Source organism: Trichosurus vulpecula, chromosome 7, assembly GCF_011100635.1.
Source record: "Trichosurus vulpecula isolate mTriVul1 chromosome 7, mTriVul1.pri, whole genome shotgun sequence".
NCBI lineage: Eukaryota > Metazoa > Chordata > Mammalia > Diprotodontia > Phalangeridae > Trichosurus > Trichosurus vulpecula.
In genome coordinates, this window is record NC_050579.1 from 200,674,595 (window position 1) to 200,695,914 (window position 21,320).

Below are 21,320 nucleotides of genomic sequence, written 5' to 3' on the forward strand. Positions count from 1 at the left end.
TGTATGGTTTTGTGCGATATCAACATATTTTATCTTTTAATACTATAATAATTCATACTTCTTCTCTGGTACAAAGAGAGGGTCAAAAAATTTATGCTGATTTTTCAGATGGGGGAGAGGGTGCCATGGCCCTAACCCCTCTACTATATAGTATTTATTCGGTTGAGCGAAGCTCCCCAGTTTCTTCCTTTGCTATGGTGCCACCCAGGGGTAGAAGCTCATGTCAATCTAAGGCCCCCCAAACTCCCATAAGAAAGACCAGGAAGGGATGTCAATGGTTTAAGGCTAAGCCTTAGAACCCTGAAGCAATTAAATCTCCAGGATCATTTCATTAGCTTTTAAGAAAAAACTAGCATCCCCTCCATGGGGTAGGTGTTGATCTCACAACAAAGCACATTGGAAAAAATCTCTAATTTCTTTGTTCTCCCAAGACACGTAACAAAACACTAAAACAAGACAAAAAGAACAAGGAGAAATTAACCGGCTTGCAATGTCAGTAATGAGGTTTCCACGGTCATTCCAAAATCAATAAATAAAGAAGCTCACCACCTGTAAAGGGGTTATTGCTTTCTGCGACAGCAGGCCTAGGTTCTCCATAGATTGTAATGTTGACCCCTTCTTTTAATTCTACACAGACCCCTGTTCCATCTCCCCCATTCACTACTTATTTCAGATAATAAATACCCCTAAAGATAATTTCTATTATTGTCTGGGTCACTCCAGGTCAATTAGGCCAAAAAGAAATCATTGTGCCTTTTCAATGTAACTTTGATAAGCTGAGTCCCTTGAGGCTTAATGCAATTAATATGACCTAGTCAGGTGTTAAACTGTCAAAGTCTTTCCAGCAAACAGGGAGAGTTTGTTAAAGTCTCATTTCCTGAGGGGCATCATCTGTCCCCACATTGGATACCTCTTGAATTTTAAAACTTGAAGCTATTACTTAATGTCACCATTCATTTAAAACTCTACATGTTCATCATGAACCAAGACAAGACCTAATGCAATTCATCAAAGCCCTTGCAATACAGCACTTAATGCATCATTCTAAAAGTGTACTCTCCTACTGAGAACCTTCCCCGATACAATCAGTTCTGTTAAAATATGTAAGAATCGACGCTCTAAGCAAAAATACACAATAAAAACCACAGGACTTAACAACAACAAGGAAGAGAATGACAAACATCACATGAAATCAGGTAGGAGGCACAATGCATAGAGTGCTGGACCTGTTATCAGGAAGGCCTGAGTTCAAATCTGCTCTCAGATACTTAACTATGTGATCCTGGGCAAGTCACTTAACCTCATCCATAAAATGAGGATGAGAACAGCACCTGCATCTCTGTGTTATAAGGATAAAATGAATGAGATGATATTTGTTAAGTGCTTTGCAAACCTTAAAGCACTATATAAATGTTTAATTTTATAAAGAAGTTTCTAGGTCTAAATCTATAATCCCATCAGCCTAAGTATAGGTCTAATGTATGTATGAGTATATGTGCATATGTATGTATGTATGTATGTATGCATGTATGTATGTGTATGCATGTATATGTATGTATATATGTATGTGTGTATGTGTATATATATGTGCCCATATATGTGTGTATTGTGTATGTATATATGTGTATGTATGTATATATATGTGTGTGTGTATACACAAGTATACATGTCTATACACATGTGTATGTTTGTCATTGTTCAGCCATTTCAGTCATTGCCCCCTTGCAACTTTCATCGATTGTTGTTGCTGGTTGTATCTCCTGGGGCAACGTAGAAACAATCCACATGATTGTTGCTCAGTTTTTTCAATCAGGTTCAACTCTTCATGGCCTCCTTTGGGGTTTTCTTGGCAAAGATGCTGGAGTGATTTGCCATTTCCTTCTCCAGGTTGAATGACTTGCTGAGGGTCACACGCTATAAGTGTCTGAAGCCAGTCTTTCTGACTCCAGGTCTGACACTCCATCCTTTGTACCCACTTAGCTGCCCCCACCCTTACCCTTTACAGATGAAAAACCATTTCAAGAACATGAAATGACTTGTCCAAGATTCAGAAATACTAACTGGCAGAGGCAGGATTCAAATTCAGGACCTCTGGCTTCTCACTCACTATATCATTCTGCCTGAAGAAATGAGATAACAGTTTCTTGAAATATTAAAGTAAAAGTGTATTAGATGTGTTCATCACTACCTAAATGGCTAATGGCAGGTGTTAATCATAACAATAAAATTTCATTTATATAGAGCTATAAGGTTTTGCAGAGTGCTTTATAAATATTACCTCATTTTATCCCCACAATGACCCCGAGAGGAAGGTGCTATAATTATCTGTAAAAAATAGAGATTTTACAGATGAGGAAACTGAGGCCAACAGCAGTTAAGTGGCTTGCTCAGGGTCACACAAGCTAGTAAGTGTCTGAAACTAGATATGAACTCAGGTCTTCCAAATCCATCTCTCTATGCATTAACTGTGCCATCTAGGTATTCTAGCAGATGCTGTAGCGTAAGGTGACCTTTTTTCCTTAGCCACCAGATTGTAATGCCATGAGCCTTGAAGGTAATGTCCAGAATCATAGTACCATATTCTTCCAAAGCTTTAACCTCGCTGATCCTCGTTATATAAACTTGCCTAGATAAATCTACCATAGTGATCAAATCTCAGGAGGAGCCTGGAGAATACCAGAAGTATCAAACACCCCCAGCCACATGTGGCAGAACCAGATTAAAATGCAATTTGGAAATATTTGACAAAATAAATGAAAATATGGTAAAATATAGATAACATTACAGATCCCCATTTCTAAGGTTTTTACCACTGGAGTAGATGACCTGTACAAACTCCGTTCTATCTTCAAACCCTATTACAATTCTTGAAAATTTTACAGGTACTTGTCTGTCTTCCTCTTACCTTCTGTCCTTTTTTCTTCCCTGGTACCATCTCAGCTTCCATGTCTATGACAAACTCTATAATCTTGGTTTTTTTCATTCTTTCTAATGGTGTGAGGAGCGGGGGGGAGCTGGGGGGACAGAGAGAAAGGTTGCTACCTCAGCTGGAGGCATGGCAGAGAAAGTCCAGAATGCCTACAGAGAAATTAGACATGGTTGGCCCAGAGGCCCTCTTTAAAAAAGGTTATAGAAGAGCCATTCCATCAGAGGAATAGACCACAGGGGAAGAGGGTATTTCCAATGTGTCCAGGACAGAAGTGAGGCTTTAAGATGAAGAGCTGGGATGGAGGAAGATAGAAGAAGTCCCAGAGAGGAATGAGCTTTATAGTGTTCTGTAGCTATAGTATATAAGCAATATATAATAGAAATGAGATAAACTTTTCAGTGTTATGCATGTGTCCTCAAGCACAATAATTACACCTATATACTTGCAACTTCCTCTTAATCTTTTTTTTTTTAAAATTAAGGTTTTATTGATGTCTTTTGTTTTTACATCATTAACATTTCTAAACATACTGCCACCATCATCACCATGAGCCTTCCCTTATCACTGAATCCAAAGACCCTGGACTGGCTCTGACCAGGTTTGATCCCAAGTGCTGACCACAAAGGGTCAGTTTTTCTCTTTGTCTTGTTGCTCCAACCCTGGATGTTTTACTCCAGGGAAATCTCCAAAATAAAATTTAGGCATAGCTCATATCTAGGTTCCCCCCAATGTGAGTAACAGGGTGACAAGGTACCCACTTCTGACACAAGCACACAATGTGCAATATTACCATTGGGTATGGGACAGTCTTTATTTTACTCCAAAGAAAATGAAAAGGTCGCAAAACACTTAAAGGATACGATCAGGTACAGAAACATAAAGCACTCAGAGCCTATTATATCCCCTACAGGGAACAGAACTTGGGGTTCTTATAGGATAAAACTTTTATCATTTGAGTGACTCCCCCTTTCCTATTGATTCCTACACAATCTCCCCAAGAGTCATTGTAATAACTACACCATTTAGTCAGTCAGTCAGCTTCTTCTGTTTAGTTGTTTTTCAGTTATATTCAATGCTTTGCAATGCCTTTGGGGGTTTTCTTGGCAAAGATACTAGAATGGTTTACCATTCCCTTCTCCAGCTCATTTTACAGATGAGGAAACTGAGGCAAACAGTGTTAAGTGATTTGCCCAAGGTCATAATGCTAGTAAGTGTCTGAGGCCACATTTGAACTCAAGAAGAGAAGTCTTCCTCTCTCCAGGCCCAACACAATCCACTGTGCCACCTATCTGCCTTAATCAGTCAACTAGCATTTATTAAACACCTTCTATAAGCCAGTCACTGTGCTATGTGCTATAAATCCCCATGGAAAGCAAACAAGCAAACTCCTACTCATTAGACAAACCCCGTATGGGTATCTCACTAACCTTTGCTCTCCAAATAGGATGCTGCTCAGTAACCACGTGAACTATCAACTTTTTTCTCCAAGAAGCATATGGCTTTGATCTCAAAAGAGGTTGTACCAGAGCTATATGAGTCATCCTTTTCTTTCTCCAAAGAGCATGCTGCATCAGAAAATCTCTAGAAGAGTTGGGGATCATGAATGTTGTCCATGAGTTATCTTCTCAGGTCATGTGTAAGCTAAGACTTACCAATGTATAATGTTAATGGAATAGGAAGATCTTCCCTGTCCATTAATAGGCCTATGTGACCGCATCTGTTCAATCACAGATGTCTTGCTGCCTTGAACAATGGCCCAGCTGTGATACATACCGAGTCACATAAAACCCACTGGGGGCAGAACTTCCCTAAGGAGGAGCTTGCTTAGGGGGAGGCTTGCTTAGGGGTAGGCTTGCTTATAAGACAGCTTTCACACTTGTTGGTACTAAGCTAATTAGGCACTGAGTCAGGAAGGTTGTGATGCCTTCTGGGTCCAAACCTATCAGCCAAAAGTGTATATATACTCTGAGGTAAGATTTTGCTTTGGGAGTTTGCTGATGAGAAGGATCTTTTGATTCCCTGGACAGGACTCTGAGTAGCTGTTTGTTGAGAGCCCCCGTGACCACTCAGATGTTGATGTTCACCTGATCTGGTGGTGTATGTAGATGGTTGTATTACTTTGTACAGACAGTTGGAGTCCTGTCTGTTGAATCGCTGTGCTAATTTCTTTACTTGTATTTCCTACTTATCTGTAATTAAAGTAAGATTGTTGACCCCCTTAGAGTTGCTTTTCCTTTAAGAAAAGCAGATCAAAGAACCTGTGCTAGCAGGCCATCCTCGGTGTTGCCAGGGTACTTACTGTTCCGCAATGCCATGTGCTTTTGCTGTAGATCAACATAACTGCTAGGGGCTGGGAGGTTGGGGGAGAAAAATCCCCTACCTGCCATTCCTAAACTCAAGAAAAACAAGAAAAAGAAAAGAGAAAAGAGGAGTTCTAAAGGACAAGAGAGTAAAAGGGGGGAGTCAATTAATTTTTATAGAATTCAGAGACTGGTAACTAATTCAGTCTCAGGGCATAATCATGAGGCAGTCCCAGTTTCTGAAATCCAAACAATAAAACACCAATGAGCATGATAAATCTGGTTATTTGTCCTATAATATGATCAGGGTAAATGCAGAACACTTCAGATTGAATGATGACTCCCCTGATAAACCTCCATATAAAACAAAGAAAAAAATTAAACAAAACCGACTAACAAAGTGACTGCCTGTGAGCGCATATGTGAAAATCCACACGCATAGTGCTCCACCAATCTGTAAAACTTCCTGATTTTTTCCAAGCATTTTCACATTTATTATCTCTTTGTAGTTTCCCATGACTCTGTGGCCAAAGTAGAATGGATGTTCTTATCATTTATTTTGGGAAAAACTAAGTCCCAGAGGAGTTAAGATGACCATACACCATGACCAGAAAACTTGGCTTCCAGTCTTGTCCCTTTACCACTGGGCCGTAGTAGCTCATAAACCCATGCATTTCCCTTAATTTCCCTTACTTCTGGCACCCTTAATCTAACCATACAACAATGACAAAAAACATTTATACTGGTTTTTGTTGTTGGTTTTTGTTTTTTGTTTTTTTTTTTTGCTTAGGACCAAAGCTGTAAAAGTAGTCAAAAAACTATTCATTTCTATGTACCCATTATAGGATGCTACTTGGTCAGCATAAATCTCAGCCACTTGATGCACTTTTCAGAAAAGCAGTGGCAACTTTCAAGGAACTGGCCTTTAACCTTGAGACAAAAGGGGTGTGCCTATCTTGGTTTCTCCTGCAAACACTGCTTTTTGCAGCTCATGTTAAGAGGATTGTTCCCAGGAGGATGGGAGTGTTCAGAAGAGTTAGCAATTGGCTAGCATAACTACAATACCAATAGGTATTTCTTGATGTTTCAGTTTCTTCTCATACCTAAATCTTAAGGGAAATTTTATTCATCAGTTATTAAACTCAAGGAAGGAAGAATAACAACAATATGGTTTTACTAATCCATTTTTGCCAGGAACTTATTTGAGAATATTGTTATGAGGATTGTAAGGATGGATAGAAGTAGATAGAAGGATGGACTTGGATTCAAGATTACTTGGGTTCAAATAGGACACATATTGCCTTGCACTCTGGGAGTCCCCTTCCTTTATTCATATTATAGGAGTTCATTGGACCATAGATCTAGAAACTAAAAGAACCATACCAATTATCTAATCCAACATCCTGATTTTACAGATGAGGAAACTGAAGTCCAGATAGTTTAAGTGACTTGCTCAAGGTAAAATAGAAAGTAAATGACAGTCAGAATTTGAACTTAGGTCCTTCTGATTCCAAATCTAGTACTCTTTCTTAACTCAACTCTGCCTCCCTTGAAAAGTACTTTGAGTTCTTTGGAAAAGAAATGCTTCTAAAATATGTTTTAACTTTTCAAAATATTTTTACATCTCACATTTGATTGTATATCACTATAACTCTGTAGGAGATCTAAAGAAGGGAAACTAAAGCCGGAGTTGTGTAGAAATATTTTTATAAACAGACCAGATCTGTGATTGTGGACCTAAATGCTAAAAGAAAAAGACCACAACTCAAACATTTAAATGGATGTATGATCTCTTCAATTCAGAACTGTCCTCTACTGAAACAAAGTGAAACTCATTCATACCTACCCATCCTTTGCAACTCTTGCCCAGGTCTTCCAAAAAGCTAACTAGGGGTACACTCACCATGTTTAGGGCCTTACTCTAATGTAAGAGACAGAAGGTAAGGGAAAAATTACACTGTATTGAAAAAACCTTTACCTTGGATTTCCTAAGTCTATCCTATCTTGTCCACTTCATCACCCTCTGAGTCCATAACTGAAGTAAGCAACCGCACAGATGAAATTAGAGGCAGGTGCCAAGAATCAATAAGAATTCCTGATAATATACATAAAGTGCTATGTAAATCTTTTTAAAAAATAATATAAAGAGTAGTTACTAATCACTCTATTTCTTAAAGGGACCTGACCACACCTAAAGTTTGACACCACTAGCCTGCAATTAGTAAGTAGTAATGGCAAAAAGACAAAGTGCCACGAGTCTGAAATGCATACTGCAAGGTAAACTGGAGAGACTAATTCAACCAGGAATCATATAGTTAATAACATTATAACCACTAAAAGTCCATTTGGTATAAGTACAAATGGCAAGGATTGGTCAGTCCACAAATATAGTTTATACTGCTATGAAGGTCAACATCTGTAATTTAATCATGTCCTCCAGGTTAACAATAACCCAGATAGGTCAGGCATAATTCTCTAGCTCACAGAATTCATAATACTGCTTTAGGGGCATGAATGGGAGGGAAGCATCTAACAGCTTTGGACAGGAGAGGAGCTTAACAAAAGTTAAACATACATAGAGATGGGCCCACTCAGATGCTTTACCAAACTGTGATCATAGAACCATAAAATGGTTGAGTTGAAAGGCAGTTGGAAGGTAATCATCCACTCCAAATGCCACATCAACATTTCTGGGCACCACAAATTAAGAAGGACATTGACAAGGTAGAGATTGTCCAATGGTAGCCCACCAGGATGATGAAGGGCCTTGAGTTGATGGCATATGAGGATTTGTAGAAGGAACTGGGCACATTTCTCCTGGAGCAATGAAAATTCAGGAGGGACACATGAGCTTTCTTCAAATTTCTGAAGGACTGTCATATGAACTGCAGAGCAAGGTAACACAGTGGATAGAGTGTTAGGACTAGAGTCAGGAAGAAGACACAGCTTCCTGAGTTCAAATCTAGCTGTGTGACCCTGGGCAAGTTACTTAACCTTGTTTACCTCAGTTTCCTCACACTTAAAATGAGCAGGAGAAGGAAATGGCAAACCACTCCAATAACTTTGCTAAGAAAACCCCAAATGAAGTAACACAACTGAATAACAACAATCACATGGATTTGTTCTACTTGGTCCCAGAAGGTACAACCAGGAACAATAATTGATGAAAGTTGCAGAGGTTAGTTTACTTAAGACCAGAAAAGATCTCTGAGAATTAGAACTCTTCCAAAATGGAACAGGGTGCCTCTGAAGGTTCCCTCCCCTTGAACAGAACTTTGGCAGAAGGTAAATATCCACTTGTCTAGCATGGTAGTGGGGATTCCTTTTCTGTGTGGGTTGGACTAAATGACCTCTTCCAACTCTCAAATTCTATGATGGACTAAATGACCTCCTCCAACTCTCAAATTCTATGATCCTGCAGATGGAGAAACTGAGGACCTTAAAAGTTATAATGAATTGCTCCAGATCACAGCATAGGAACATGGTAACAACACAAATGACAGAACTAGCATTAAAAAGCTTGACCCCTAATATCTAGCTGAGGATTCACCATCAAGCCACAATGCCAGATCATCATCTCAGACCACAGCTGACATGCCTAGTTCAGATTCCTAGTTCAGGGGGTAAAGGCACAGCCATTCTTTTTTTCTAGCTTGGCTTTTTCTGTTATTACAGACAGAGATGTTTTGCTGGAAATCATGAATAAGTTGGTGATTCTTTTATTATGTTGATAGAACAATATAAAATATATATGTGTATATCATATACAGAACATGGTTGGAATACTAAAATATTGAGTTGTCCATGTATATGCAAAAAAGATAACAAGCTTAAAAATCATCAGAGTAGTTTAAAAATACAAACCAAAATGAATTTTCTGGATACTGTATCTGTACCAAATTGTGCTACAGATGCCAAAATGATGCTTTCCAAACCCAACATAGTAATTTATGATTCCAGTGACCATCCCTCTCCCTGCAAATTCTCTAAGCTCTATCTAATGTCTTGTGACAGGAGTTTTTTTTAAAACTCAATTAGAATTCTGATCATTTAAATGATGATTTATGATTGCCTAAATATTCATAAGAGGATGATCACACGCCAATTTCCTTAGAATTTGGTGTCCAAAATTATACACAATATGCATATGCAGACTTTCTCTGTGTTGTATTCTATATTTATATAGAGGATGTTCGAAGAAAGTGAAGATTCTAGAACAGGCCTGCCCAATATATCGCCTACGGCCTGCTTGCAGCGCACCAAATAACTTCACATAACCCACGGCAACCAACCATCATCAGTCTAGTATGTTATACAGACCTGCTCTAGAACTTCATTGTATATTAAAAGAATTTCCCTTACTATTATCCCAAACACTTACTCATTTACTCATTCATTCATTCTTTTCTTAACAGATTCCTTAACCCTATGAGTGCCCTGTGCCCCTCAACATTACTTTCCATTTTTCCCATTCAGCCAGGTGACACTTTCATTTATTCATATGAGCAATAAATATTTGACACTTACTCCATCTATGCAGCAGCCGGGTGGTTCAGTGGATAGAGTGTTGGGCCTAGTGTTAGGAAGATTCATCTTCTTGAGTTCAAATTTGGCCTCAGAAACTTACTAGCTATGTGACTCTGGGTATGTCACTTAACCCTGTCTGCCTCAGTTTCCTCATATACAAAATGAGCTGGAGGAGGAAATGGCAAACCAAATCAGCATCTTTGCCAAGAAAACCCCAAGTGGCGTCAGAGTCAGACACAACTGAAAACAAATAAACAACAAAACCCCATTTATAAGTGTGCATATATATGTGTGTGTGTGTGTGTACGCGTGTATATGCTCAAATATGTATCAATTTATCAGAGGCCAGGCTCAAACTCAGGTCTTCAATTTCTAGGTGTATGGGTTCTTTCCACCCTACCATGCTGCCTTCATGATTTTACCCAGAAAGAATCTCCAGATCATAATAGAATCAGGGAATCTAAGCTGGAAAATTCCATAGAAATAATTCAGTCAAAACTCCTTCCCAAAATACTTATATGAACTGATGCAAAGTGAAGAAAGTGAAACTAGGAGAACATTATGCACAGTAATGCAACACTAAAATAATAACCAGCTGTGAAAAACTATCTACACAATGATCCATAATTCCCATGGTGGAAAAATGCTTCCAAAGAGAGAACCGATGGATGGACTCTGAGTGCAAATTGAAGCATTTTTTTCTTTACTTATTTTTCTTGGGTTTTGTTTTCGGTTTTGTTTTTCGTTTGGTTGGTTGTTTGCAAATTTTTTACGTGACTTCATTTGTATAATGAGTATTGTATTTCTTGCCTTATCAATGCATGGGAGAAGAGTGGAGGGAGGAGAGAATTTGAAACTGAAAATAAAAAGTAATTTAAAGTAAAAGGAGAAAGAAAAACCTCCTCCAAAAAGCAAGTGTCCTCTCTACACCAGCAGTTCTCAAAGTGTGATCAGGGAGTCCATGAGGTCAAATTTGTTTTCATACTAATTCTAATGTTTTAATTTATAACACAGTAAATATCAACATATATAACTCACACAAACAAAAGCTCCTGTGGATAATTTTTAAGAGTGTAAAGTAGTTCTGAGACCAAAGAGTTTGACAATCACTGCTCTATATTGTCTATGACATGTGGTCATTCAGCTTCTATTTGAACAAAAATCTTCAGTGATGGGGAGCTCACTCCCTCCGAAGTCAAGTCTTTTCCATTGGGGTCTACTTGGATAATTAAAAACAAGCATTTAGTAAGTACCTACCAGGAACTGTGCTAGCTGGATTATTAGATGGTACAGCTAATAACCAGTAGAGACAATAAGCTCTAGGTAGAACTTTGCAGCTAGTGGCACAGTGGATAAAGTGCTGGGTCCGGAGTCAGGAAGACCTGAATTCAAATCTAACCTCAGACACTTACTAGCTGTGTGATCCTGGGTAAGTCATTTAATCCTGTTTCCCTCAGTTTCCTCATCTGTAAAATGAGCTGGAGAAAGAAATGACAAAGCACTCCAATATCTTTGCCAAGGAAATCCCAAAATAGTGATGATCACAAGTCAGACATGACTGAAATGAGTGAACAAGAACTTTGCAAATAAGAACACTCTAGAAATACTATAAATAATAATAATTGAAGAGGTAACGATAACATTAAAATAGCACTTTATGTTGACAAATAACTTCACATTCATTACTTTAACTCTCAAAATAACCTTTCAAAATGGTTATTACAAGCATTATAATTATTTCAGAGATAGAGAAACTGAGACTAAGAGGAGTGCTATGTCTTGCCCAGCTATTGAGCGGTAGATATGTTGTCTTCTCATCTTACTTCTTACTTCTTTTAGTCCATAAATCAAGTGAAAGCATTTTACTTAAAATAAAGCATCGATATAAGCAACCTAACATCATGTCCACAAATCAATTGATCAGGATGTCAAAGATCTGTGATTTTATCCAAGTGGATACCTCCTCTACTAACTCATAACGTGGCATAGTGGACAAAGTATTGCATTTATTGTTAGGGCATTCTGGGTTCAAATCCTGCTTTGATAATTACTAGCCATATGATTCCAGGTAAGCCATTGAATCTCTTGGAGCCTCAGTCTTCTCATCTGCAAAATGGGGATAATTATAACAGCTATTTTCAGTATGGTTGTGAGAATCAAATGAGATAATGTATGTAACGTTCTTTATGAGCCTTAAAGTAATATAATAGCCGGTTGTTATCATAATTATTGCATTCAAGAGTTGATGAGGCAAAAAAAATCAGTTAGCCTGTAGTGAATATGACACCTCTCTAACCATAAATAGGCTAGTCCCTGAATGAAAGACATATACAAACTTTTTTTACCAAGCCTGCGAAAAAGGACTCAAATTAAAATAATAACATTCTAGTCATGTTCCTTTTTGGCAAGGTGGGCAGTCATCTCTCAATTGTTTACAGATGGATCACCCAGTTGGTGTCAATTTTTAATTTACACAGTTTAAATTTACACAATCTCTGATCCATTCCATAAACGTGGGCCATCAGGGAATGCAATCCTCTTTTAATAATAATCAAAACTAATGTAAAGAGAAGTAAGTTGGTTGTAGACTCAAAACTTAGAAAATGCTTTCTAAAGCCAAATACAAATGGTTCTAAACTGTTGGAACCCACCATTCCCGTGTACCAATGCAACTCATCAGGAGAGGGTCTGGAGTCAGAGTACTTGGATTCCAGCCTCACTTCTGACACTTACTACATTTGTCATCTATATCAGTTGCATGCCCCCTTCGGACTTAATTTTCTTTATTTGTGAAATATGGGAATTAGAATGGATTGATCTTAAAGTTAGTATATGCTATACTTTGTCACTACAGTTTAATTATTAAGGAATCATGGATCCACAGAGGCCATCTACTCCAACCTCCCCATTTTACAGATGAAGAAGGTGAGGCCAAAAGAAGTTAAGCAGCTAGCTCAAAGTCACACAGGTAACAAGTAACAGAAGTGAGATTGGAGTTAAAGTCCTCCTCTGACTCTGAAGCCAGTGCTCTTGAGAACCAGGGCCCCTTTTCAGAGCAGAGTAAAATATGGAAATGGTTGATGATTTTAAATGGGAAGATTCACTCATTTATTAAAAAAAATTCATCAGCAAGTAAAACATACTTTCTTGAAGCCCAGTTGTCATTACTAGTAGCATTTTAAAAAGCAGTGGTCCTTAAGGTCCTGAGTTCTTATATTGGAAGTAGGTCCACACTTTTCCCCTATCGGCAATGCTCACCCCTGCCATCTTCACCTGTTAAAACTCTTCCCATCCTTCAAACGCAAATAAACTTCCACATCCTCAGGGCTGTTTTCCTTGATAATTATAGCCAGAAATGACCGCTTCCTATGGCATTCAGTTTATCCAGCATTATAGGATATAGAATTGAAACAAACTTTTGAGATAATCTAATCTAACCTTCTCTGAGGAAACTGAGACCCAAAGAGGTCATTTGACCTGGCTCAGATATATGAATAGTAAAGATCAGAGCCAGGATTCAAACTTACACCATCTGACACTGGATCCAATCATCTTCCCTTGTCTTCTGGGATGGCATAAAAAGGCATGTCTAGACAAAGTTTCCAAGGGTCTGTTTTTGGTAGGGGAAGAGCTAATTTTTAAAAGGAAGCCAGTGGGTATGTGGGAAACCAAGGCTCTGCCTTCCTCCAAATCAAAGCTGTGTGTTGTTGGTGGTGGGATTTTTGGTGAGGCAATGGGGGTTAAGTGACTTGCCCAGGGTCACACAGCTAGTAAGTGTCAAGTGTATGAGGTCAGATTTTAGCTCAGGTCCTCCTGACTCCAGGACCAGTGTTCTATCCACTGCACCCCCCCCCAAAACTATTTTTGAAAGCAGCCTCACAACATGACTTTCAGGACTGCAGGCATATTTTGGTCTCTGATAGCTTTATAAAACCCACTTCACCTGGTAACCTGACAAGACTTATGGAAAGGGACACCAACTTGCTCTCTCTGTCTCTCTATGTGCATGCCTTTGTCTTTTTGCCTTTGTGTCTCTGTCTCTGTGTGTATGTTTCTATTTCTCTGTGTCTGTCTATTTGTCTTTATGTCTGTGTGTGTTTCTATGTCTGTCTCTGTCTCAGTCTCTGCATGCCTGTCTTTGTCTTTGTATCTTTGTTTCTCTTTCTCTGTGTGTCTCTATACCTCTGTCTCTTTACCTCTATATCTGTCTCTTTATCTCTATCTCTCTGTCTCTGTCTTTTTCTATCTGTCTGTCTTTCTCCATCTGTTTTCCTCCCTGTCCCCAACCCAACTTGACTGAGAAAAAGAAAATTTAAGGTCTCCTATATCTTTAAGAAATTGGAACCCTTCTTTCTTTTATCCCTTGAGAAATTCAAAAACCACAAGAAACAGGTGGGGTTTGTTGGCAATAATTTCTTTATAAACATCTAAAAGGTAAATAGCAAAAATAAAATTAAACCAGGGAATTCAAAATTGTCAATGCTCAATGAAGCAGCAAGGAAGGAATGTGGGAAACATGAAGTAAAAATATGTTTTGGCAAACAGTAAAATTCCACTGCTCCATGAAGAAAGGCAAGGAGGTAGAGGAAATCACAACTGCATCCTCTCAACTTGCTCTTGGGTCAGAGCAATACAGATCAAGTTGGGACCTGGGCTCATAGTCAATGCCTCTACCAACCGCTGTTCCTGCCCATTGTTCTCTTCCCTGCTCATGGGTTCCTTTAGGAACCTCTTTCAGGCCCATGTGGAAAGCTTCCTGAAACTTCCAGTTACAACCTCCATCTTCTTCAGAGAAATTAATTCAAGTCCAAGGTCAGCACACCTGAGAACTATGGATAGTTTACCCAGGTCAAATCAAAATCACAGAACTTGGGAAATTCTCAGTAGTCTCTCTGACAAACAGGCAAGATCATGAGTCCCTGAGACTCTCATGACCATGCCTCTGTGAGCATTCCAAAAGGAAGGCTATGTATCTCATGTTTTCCTACCACCTTAACTGTGCCATTGACTCTTTGAAGTCAAGACCATGTCTTCTACTTCTCAGTATGCCCAGAGAACCCTGCATGGAGCTTTGCGTATAGTAGGTTTTCAAAAAACTGTTTGATGGTGATAATGATAAATTGTGTATAGAAACACTACTGTAGATTCTACGATAAAATGAACTCTGAGTTCTGACAGGTGAAAAGATGTCACCCAATTGTCAATAACTAAATGCATTTATTGAATACAAGACTGTATTAGAAGTATGGTGGATATTAAGAAATAAAAACCACAGGACCTGCCCTTGAAGAGCTTATACTTGCTGGAGAAACAATGCATAAGCAAATGAGGACTTTCTTAATACCAGGCAACAATAGAAGAGATATCACAAGTTTACATCCAAGTGACTGGTCTAGACAAGAAATGGTACGAGTCCAAAGCAGGGGCAGATCTCTGTGGCCCATCATAATAAGCACATGATTTATTAAATTTGGCATGTAATTCAAAATTTTGATTTTTCACCTTACAAATTAGAAGTTAACCAATACTCAATGCCAATTAAATGACAGCTTCCTGACATTGCTGAAAAAGCTTACATTGTTTGCCATTCTGTTTTAGTCTTGCACATAATGTACTGCTTTCATTCACATCAGCGGATCCCCAGCAGCAAGAGACCACCATGGAATTTTACCTGTAGCTCTGCCTCCCTCATCTGTTGTGCAACTCTCTAGGCTGTGCTGCCAGGGAGCATTTGAGGACCATCAGCTAGCTACTTTGTTCCCATCTGGCTTCCTTTAGAAGCAAGTGAATGGTACTGCATTTGGGAGAAATAGAATATAGTAATGGTACCACACATGCTGATCCTGACCTCATAGCAATGAAAGCTTTTAGTTAAAAAGGTATGCTCATAAAATGCCATTGCCAAAGAGAATCTCAGCTGCAAAAATGATGCTTTGTCCATGGCCCATTTATTCTGTTTTACTTGATGCAAGATTATTCTACTATTTTTTAAAAGTTCGTGGTATCTTTTGGAGTTTTGTTGTCTTTAATCATACTCTTTCTCCTCAGTTCTAATCCCTCATTATCATTTACCCATTAAGCATTTCGAACTATATGACCTATAGAAATCATTATCATTATTTTCAATTAACAAGTATTTATTTTCTCTCTTTGTCCCCACCATTGGGGAAAAAACTTGTAACAAATATAGTCAAGCAAAACAAATTACATTAGCCATGTGCAACAACATGCATCTCATTCTTCACCTTGGGTCCATTGCCTTTCTGTCAAGAGGTAGGTAGCATTCTTGACCTTGAGAATCAGAATTAGTCACTGTGTCCCTCAAAGTTTTTAAATTTTTGAAGGTTTTTAGTATAGTGTTTGCTGTATATTCAAGAAGAATGTAAGCTCCTTTAGTTTGCGTACGGCCATTTTTTTCTTATATTTGTATTCCCAGCCTGTCACATAAGTCCTTAATGAGTGCTTTATCGATCTGTGGTCTAAATTGTTCTCCTGGTTCTGCTCACTTCACTCCTTATCAGGTAAAATTGACAAGCCTATTTGAAAGATGAAGAAAAATTCTTTAACTGAAGACAACACTCATTAATGTAAATAGCAACCATAAAAGATTAAAAAGTCTAGGCATAGAAGGGCCCTTTTATAATATGATTGATTGAAAGAAAGTTTTCCTAGTACAAGGAATAAAGCAAACATGCCCTCTCTCCCCACCATTATTTTACATAGTTCTAGAAATTATGGTTATACCAAAATGACAAGAGATCGATATTAAAGGTATAAACATCAGCAGAGTAGAAAAATGATCCCTGTATTCAAATGGCATAATGGTGTGTATAGAAAATCCATAGAACTGAAAAAAGAAATTAATTGAAATGATTAATACCTTCACTAATAAAATAAATCCAAATAGGGCATCAGCACTGGCAAAGCTAACAAAGAACTAGAAAAGGCAGAGAAATTCTAGTGGGAGAAGTTCCCCTGAAGGTAACAAAAAGGATATTTGGGATTTGATCTATCAGGATGTGTATGGGATGCATGTGGATACAACTGTGGAGAACTCTGCAGAATCTGTGGGTAGGGTAGGGAGAAAGACGAATATTTGAAAAAGTATCCATTGAGTGTAGTTGGACAATAGTATAAGCAATGATTGAATTGCAGATTTTATGTTGTACCACTGAGATCGTTGAGGAGATACTTTTTGCGTTTGGATGGGATATCAAGTTCATTTCACAGATGTTAGGCTGTATTGTCAAGCAGTGGTCATGGATACTATTTGGTGCAATTTGAGGAGCAGTGAGATGAATCAATGAAACAAACCAGTTGGACAGAAAACAGGAACAGCCAAGAACAGCAGCTCATTGTTTAAGGGATCCAGGAGCCGAACTGCCAGAGGAAGTGTTTCCTTTTTTTTAGGGACTACTGGGAGGTTTGTAGAAAAGTTTGGAAGAATTTTGCTTTATATTGGAGATGTAAGAGCTGGGCCACTAAAGTAATCTTTGACAACAAAAAGAGGTGTGGTAGGATTAGAAAAGGATGGATGTTGTCAAAAAGTAATTTTATGCAGTGGATGTGTGACATGAATGTAAAGGGTGATATCATGGAAAAGTTGGAGGGAAATGAGATTGGATACTTTTCATGAGTTCAGAGAGATTTCTTGGCTAAACAGGATAGAGGATATCATAAAACAGACCGGACAATTTTGACAATATGGACTTGGGAAGCAGTTATATGAATAAAGGCAATGAGGATGCAACTGAAAGAAGAGGCACAGGGGGGTAGGATGGAAAGTTTGTATGAGTATCACCAATGGGGGTCTGATGTCAAAAATCTACACAGTTGACACAGTGTGTAATACCAGCAGTCATTCTCAAAGAAATGAGTGGTCGGAAGATGTAGATGGTAGTTTTCAGGGAAGGATTTGCAAACTACGAATGAGCACATGAATGAACATGATAAGAGTATATTTCAAATTACTAGCAATGAGGGAAATGCAAGTTGATGTGACTCTGAGGTTTCCTTCAATGCCATGCACTCTGGAAAAGATGCCAAAGGATGGGAAAATTCAATGTTGGAGACCCTGTGGGAACAAGGGCACACCAACGCATTGCAGTGGCTGTGATATTGTTTGGCCATTCTGGATATCAGTTTGGAGTTGAAGAAAAGGAATACCAAGGCTGCCCATTTCCTTTGACCCAGTAATCACTTTGCTGGGCACATACTCCAGGGCTGTCAGAGACAGAGATAGGGGTCCAAAAGATAACCAAAATATTTACAACAACATTTTTTCATGGTAGCAAAGAACTAGAAGGAAAATGAGGGCCAATTAAGTGAATACATGGTAAAAAAGACCAAATTAAAGTATATGAATGTAATGGCATATTATTGTGAGGTAAGAAGTTATGAACATGAAGAACAAAGAGAATCATGGGAAGCTTTGTGTAGCTTGATATAGAACAAAATAGACAGAACCAAGAGAATGGACATGATGGCTACGACAATACAAATGCAAAGATAACTCACAGAAGTAGAACTCTGAGTAAGTGAAAAGTGACCAAAGGTTCCAAAGGACAGATAATAAATCAGACTTCCCCCTCATGATAGAGAGGTGTAGGACCACCAGGATGGAATATTGCAACTACTGTCAGAATCAGTTACTGTGACCGTGATATTTTTTCTTAATTGTTCTTCTTTGTCATGAGGTAGGGCAGCTTGGTGATGCACTGGAGACTCAACTACCCAAGTTCAAATACGGACTTAGCAGTGTGACCCGAGGCAAGCCAGTTAACCCCGTTTGCCTCAGTTTCTTTATCTGCAAAATGGGATGGAGAAGGAAGTCGCAAAGCACTCGAGTATCTTTGCCAAGAAAATCCCAAATGAGGGCACAGAATTAAACACAACTGAAAAACAACTTAAGAATAAAACAACAAAAAAAGGTTAAATCTGAGGGAGGAGGAATTGAAGTGACTGATGTAAGAAAAAAGGTAACAATAAGACTTTTTTTAAGAAACAAGGGTAGATAACTGAGGATATATACATTCCTATAAAGATAGTTCCAAGAACACAAACACCCAGGATTAGCTGAAGCTAAAAATAAATGCTAAGGACAATTAAAAAAAACTGTGTTGACATTAAGCAGAAGAAAGAGGACTAGCATTACTGCTCAGGCATATGGAGTAATGAAAGAGAATGATGGATAGAGGTAATTGATTCATGTTTAGTTTCCTTGTTTTGTCATTTATACTGAGAAGAATGATTTCCAGACTGGGAAGTTCAGAACAAAAATGCTTGACTATGGATTGAAATCCGAGCAGGTGATAAGAGACTACCCAGATACAAGCAATAAGTTTAGATCACCAAGGCCAACCAGGCCCCCCCATATTTTGAAAGAACTGGAGATGTCACAGCTGGGCCATTAAGGTGATCTTAGACAAACTCTAGCAAACAAAAAGAGGTATGGTAGGATTAGAAAAGGATGAATGTCATCAAAAAATAAAAAAGGAGATTCCTGAAAATATAGGATAGTGAATTCGATTTTTCCTTTTTTTCAGACTTCTAAATGATGTTAATGCTTTTAAAAATTTAATTGAAGCCTTTAATTTCTATTTCAATGCTTTCTGGAAATAACCAAATACTCCCCTTTCCTCACCACCCTGACCACACACACACACACACACACACACACACACACACACACACACACACTTTTCCAGGTATAATTCTTCCTTGTAATAAAAAATAAAAAAACATCTAAAAGATTTAAGTGAACTGATGAAAGGTGAAATAAGAACAAGAAAATCAGTACACACATCAACAGCAATGAAACAAGGAAAACCGCAATAATAAATTATACTTATTCCTTTGTAATTTTAATGACCAAGGTTGTTCCTAAAGGAGAGATGGGCAAATGTACCTTTCTGACTTCTTTGCAGAGGTGGGGGACTATGGGTGAGAAACAGCGCTTACACTGTCAGTCTCAGTTGATATGTTAGTTTTACTGAATTTTTTTTCTTTTTCTTTCTTCTTTTTTATTAAAAGGAACTCTCTCCATGGAGAGGAGGGAAGAGGGATATATTTGAAAATGAATGTGATGTAAGAACAAAAGATATTTAAATAATCAAATAGAGATGGGATCACATTAATTCAGGAATTCCCTTCAAGGATACAGATCATAATTAACTCATGCCTACTCATCCTATGAGACAGCCATTACCTCCCAAAATTCTACCACATTGGGGAGGGAAGGGGCTCCACCCAAAGTATTCCTTCCTCACTTTCTCCTGACATCATAAACGTACTACAGCAACACTCTGTGTACTCAATATATAGATATATGTATGTATATGTGTGTATGTCCCAATTATATATGTGAGTATATGTGAGTATATGTGTGTGTGTATACCCCAATCTTGCTCATGACAAGTTCAACTTCTCTTAGCATCATACAATTTCTCAATTATATCCTTTACTTCTGTTCTTCAGGGTTCCTCATTTGTTTTATGTTTGTATTTAATATAAAAATGTTTTTAAAATTATGATTATATATACTGTCATATATGTATATATACATATACATATATGACACACACTTTTTTAAGAAAAAAGAATGATGACATGATTCAATGACTATGTCTGACAATGTAGGCAACATTTTCTCCTAGTAGTACCCCATCTGCCTGCCATAAGGAAAGAGGATTATGTTCTTCTATGTTCTTCAAGACACTGGATTTTTCAGTTATTAAGAATTGGACTTCTTTGTAATGTTATTTTTATTTCAATTATTATAGCCATCATGTATATATTTCTTTTGTTCCTACTTATTTTGCCCAGCATCACTTCATATAAATCTTTCCATTTTTCTCTGAATTCCTTCTGATTTTTATTGTTTGCCATGCTGTTAATAAATTAAAACTAGGAGATTGAGGTGGTTGATATTAGATGTGTATATGCATATATACCTATATGCAGAGAGAGACAGAGAGAGGCAAAAGATTATGAAAAAATAAGCTTCTCCAGTTTATTTAGTAAATAATATTTCATGAGCTCAGGTGAAGACTGAGAGCTAACTAATTAATGAGAAATATGTTCTGATTTTAGAAATTTTAAGAGAATATTCAGCAATTTATGAAAAAAAGTATTAGAACATACTCCTTGATTGCCTTAGGACCCAGGAGAATAACTAAGGTAATTGCCAATTAACAGGCTGAAAGATGGGGATTTCTGTGATTGACTACTTGTATAGTTGGCCATATCAACCATCTAATCTCAACCTAATACACATAGAGGAATAGACACTAAGAATCTGTTCCACATAAATACTTAAATACACACATAAAAACTCAAACAAATACACATATGCATGGATACAGACACAATTTGCCCTTACTTCTCTGCTTTTATGTCACTTCTCCCTTTCGATATTAATAATGTCCTCACAAGAAAAAAATAAGCTACAAATAATTTGAGAGTATTGGCAGAAAAACCAAGACATTTCCACAATTTACTTTTATATCAAATGAAGATCAAACCTCTGAGACACTTTCAGCAAGTACTGTGAGCAAGCTCACATG

General features: G+C 37.9%; 1 protein-coding gene across 1 annotated transcript in view; it reads left to right on the forward strand.

Annotated features, from left to right (window-relative positions):
- IMPG1 (interphotoreceptor matrix proteoglycan 1) overlaps positions 1-21,320 on the forward strand; it is a 318,324-nt gene that overhangs the window by 18,978 nt on the left and 278,026 nt on the right. The window lies entirely within an intron of this gene.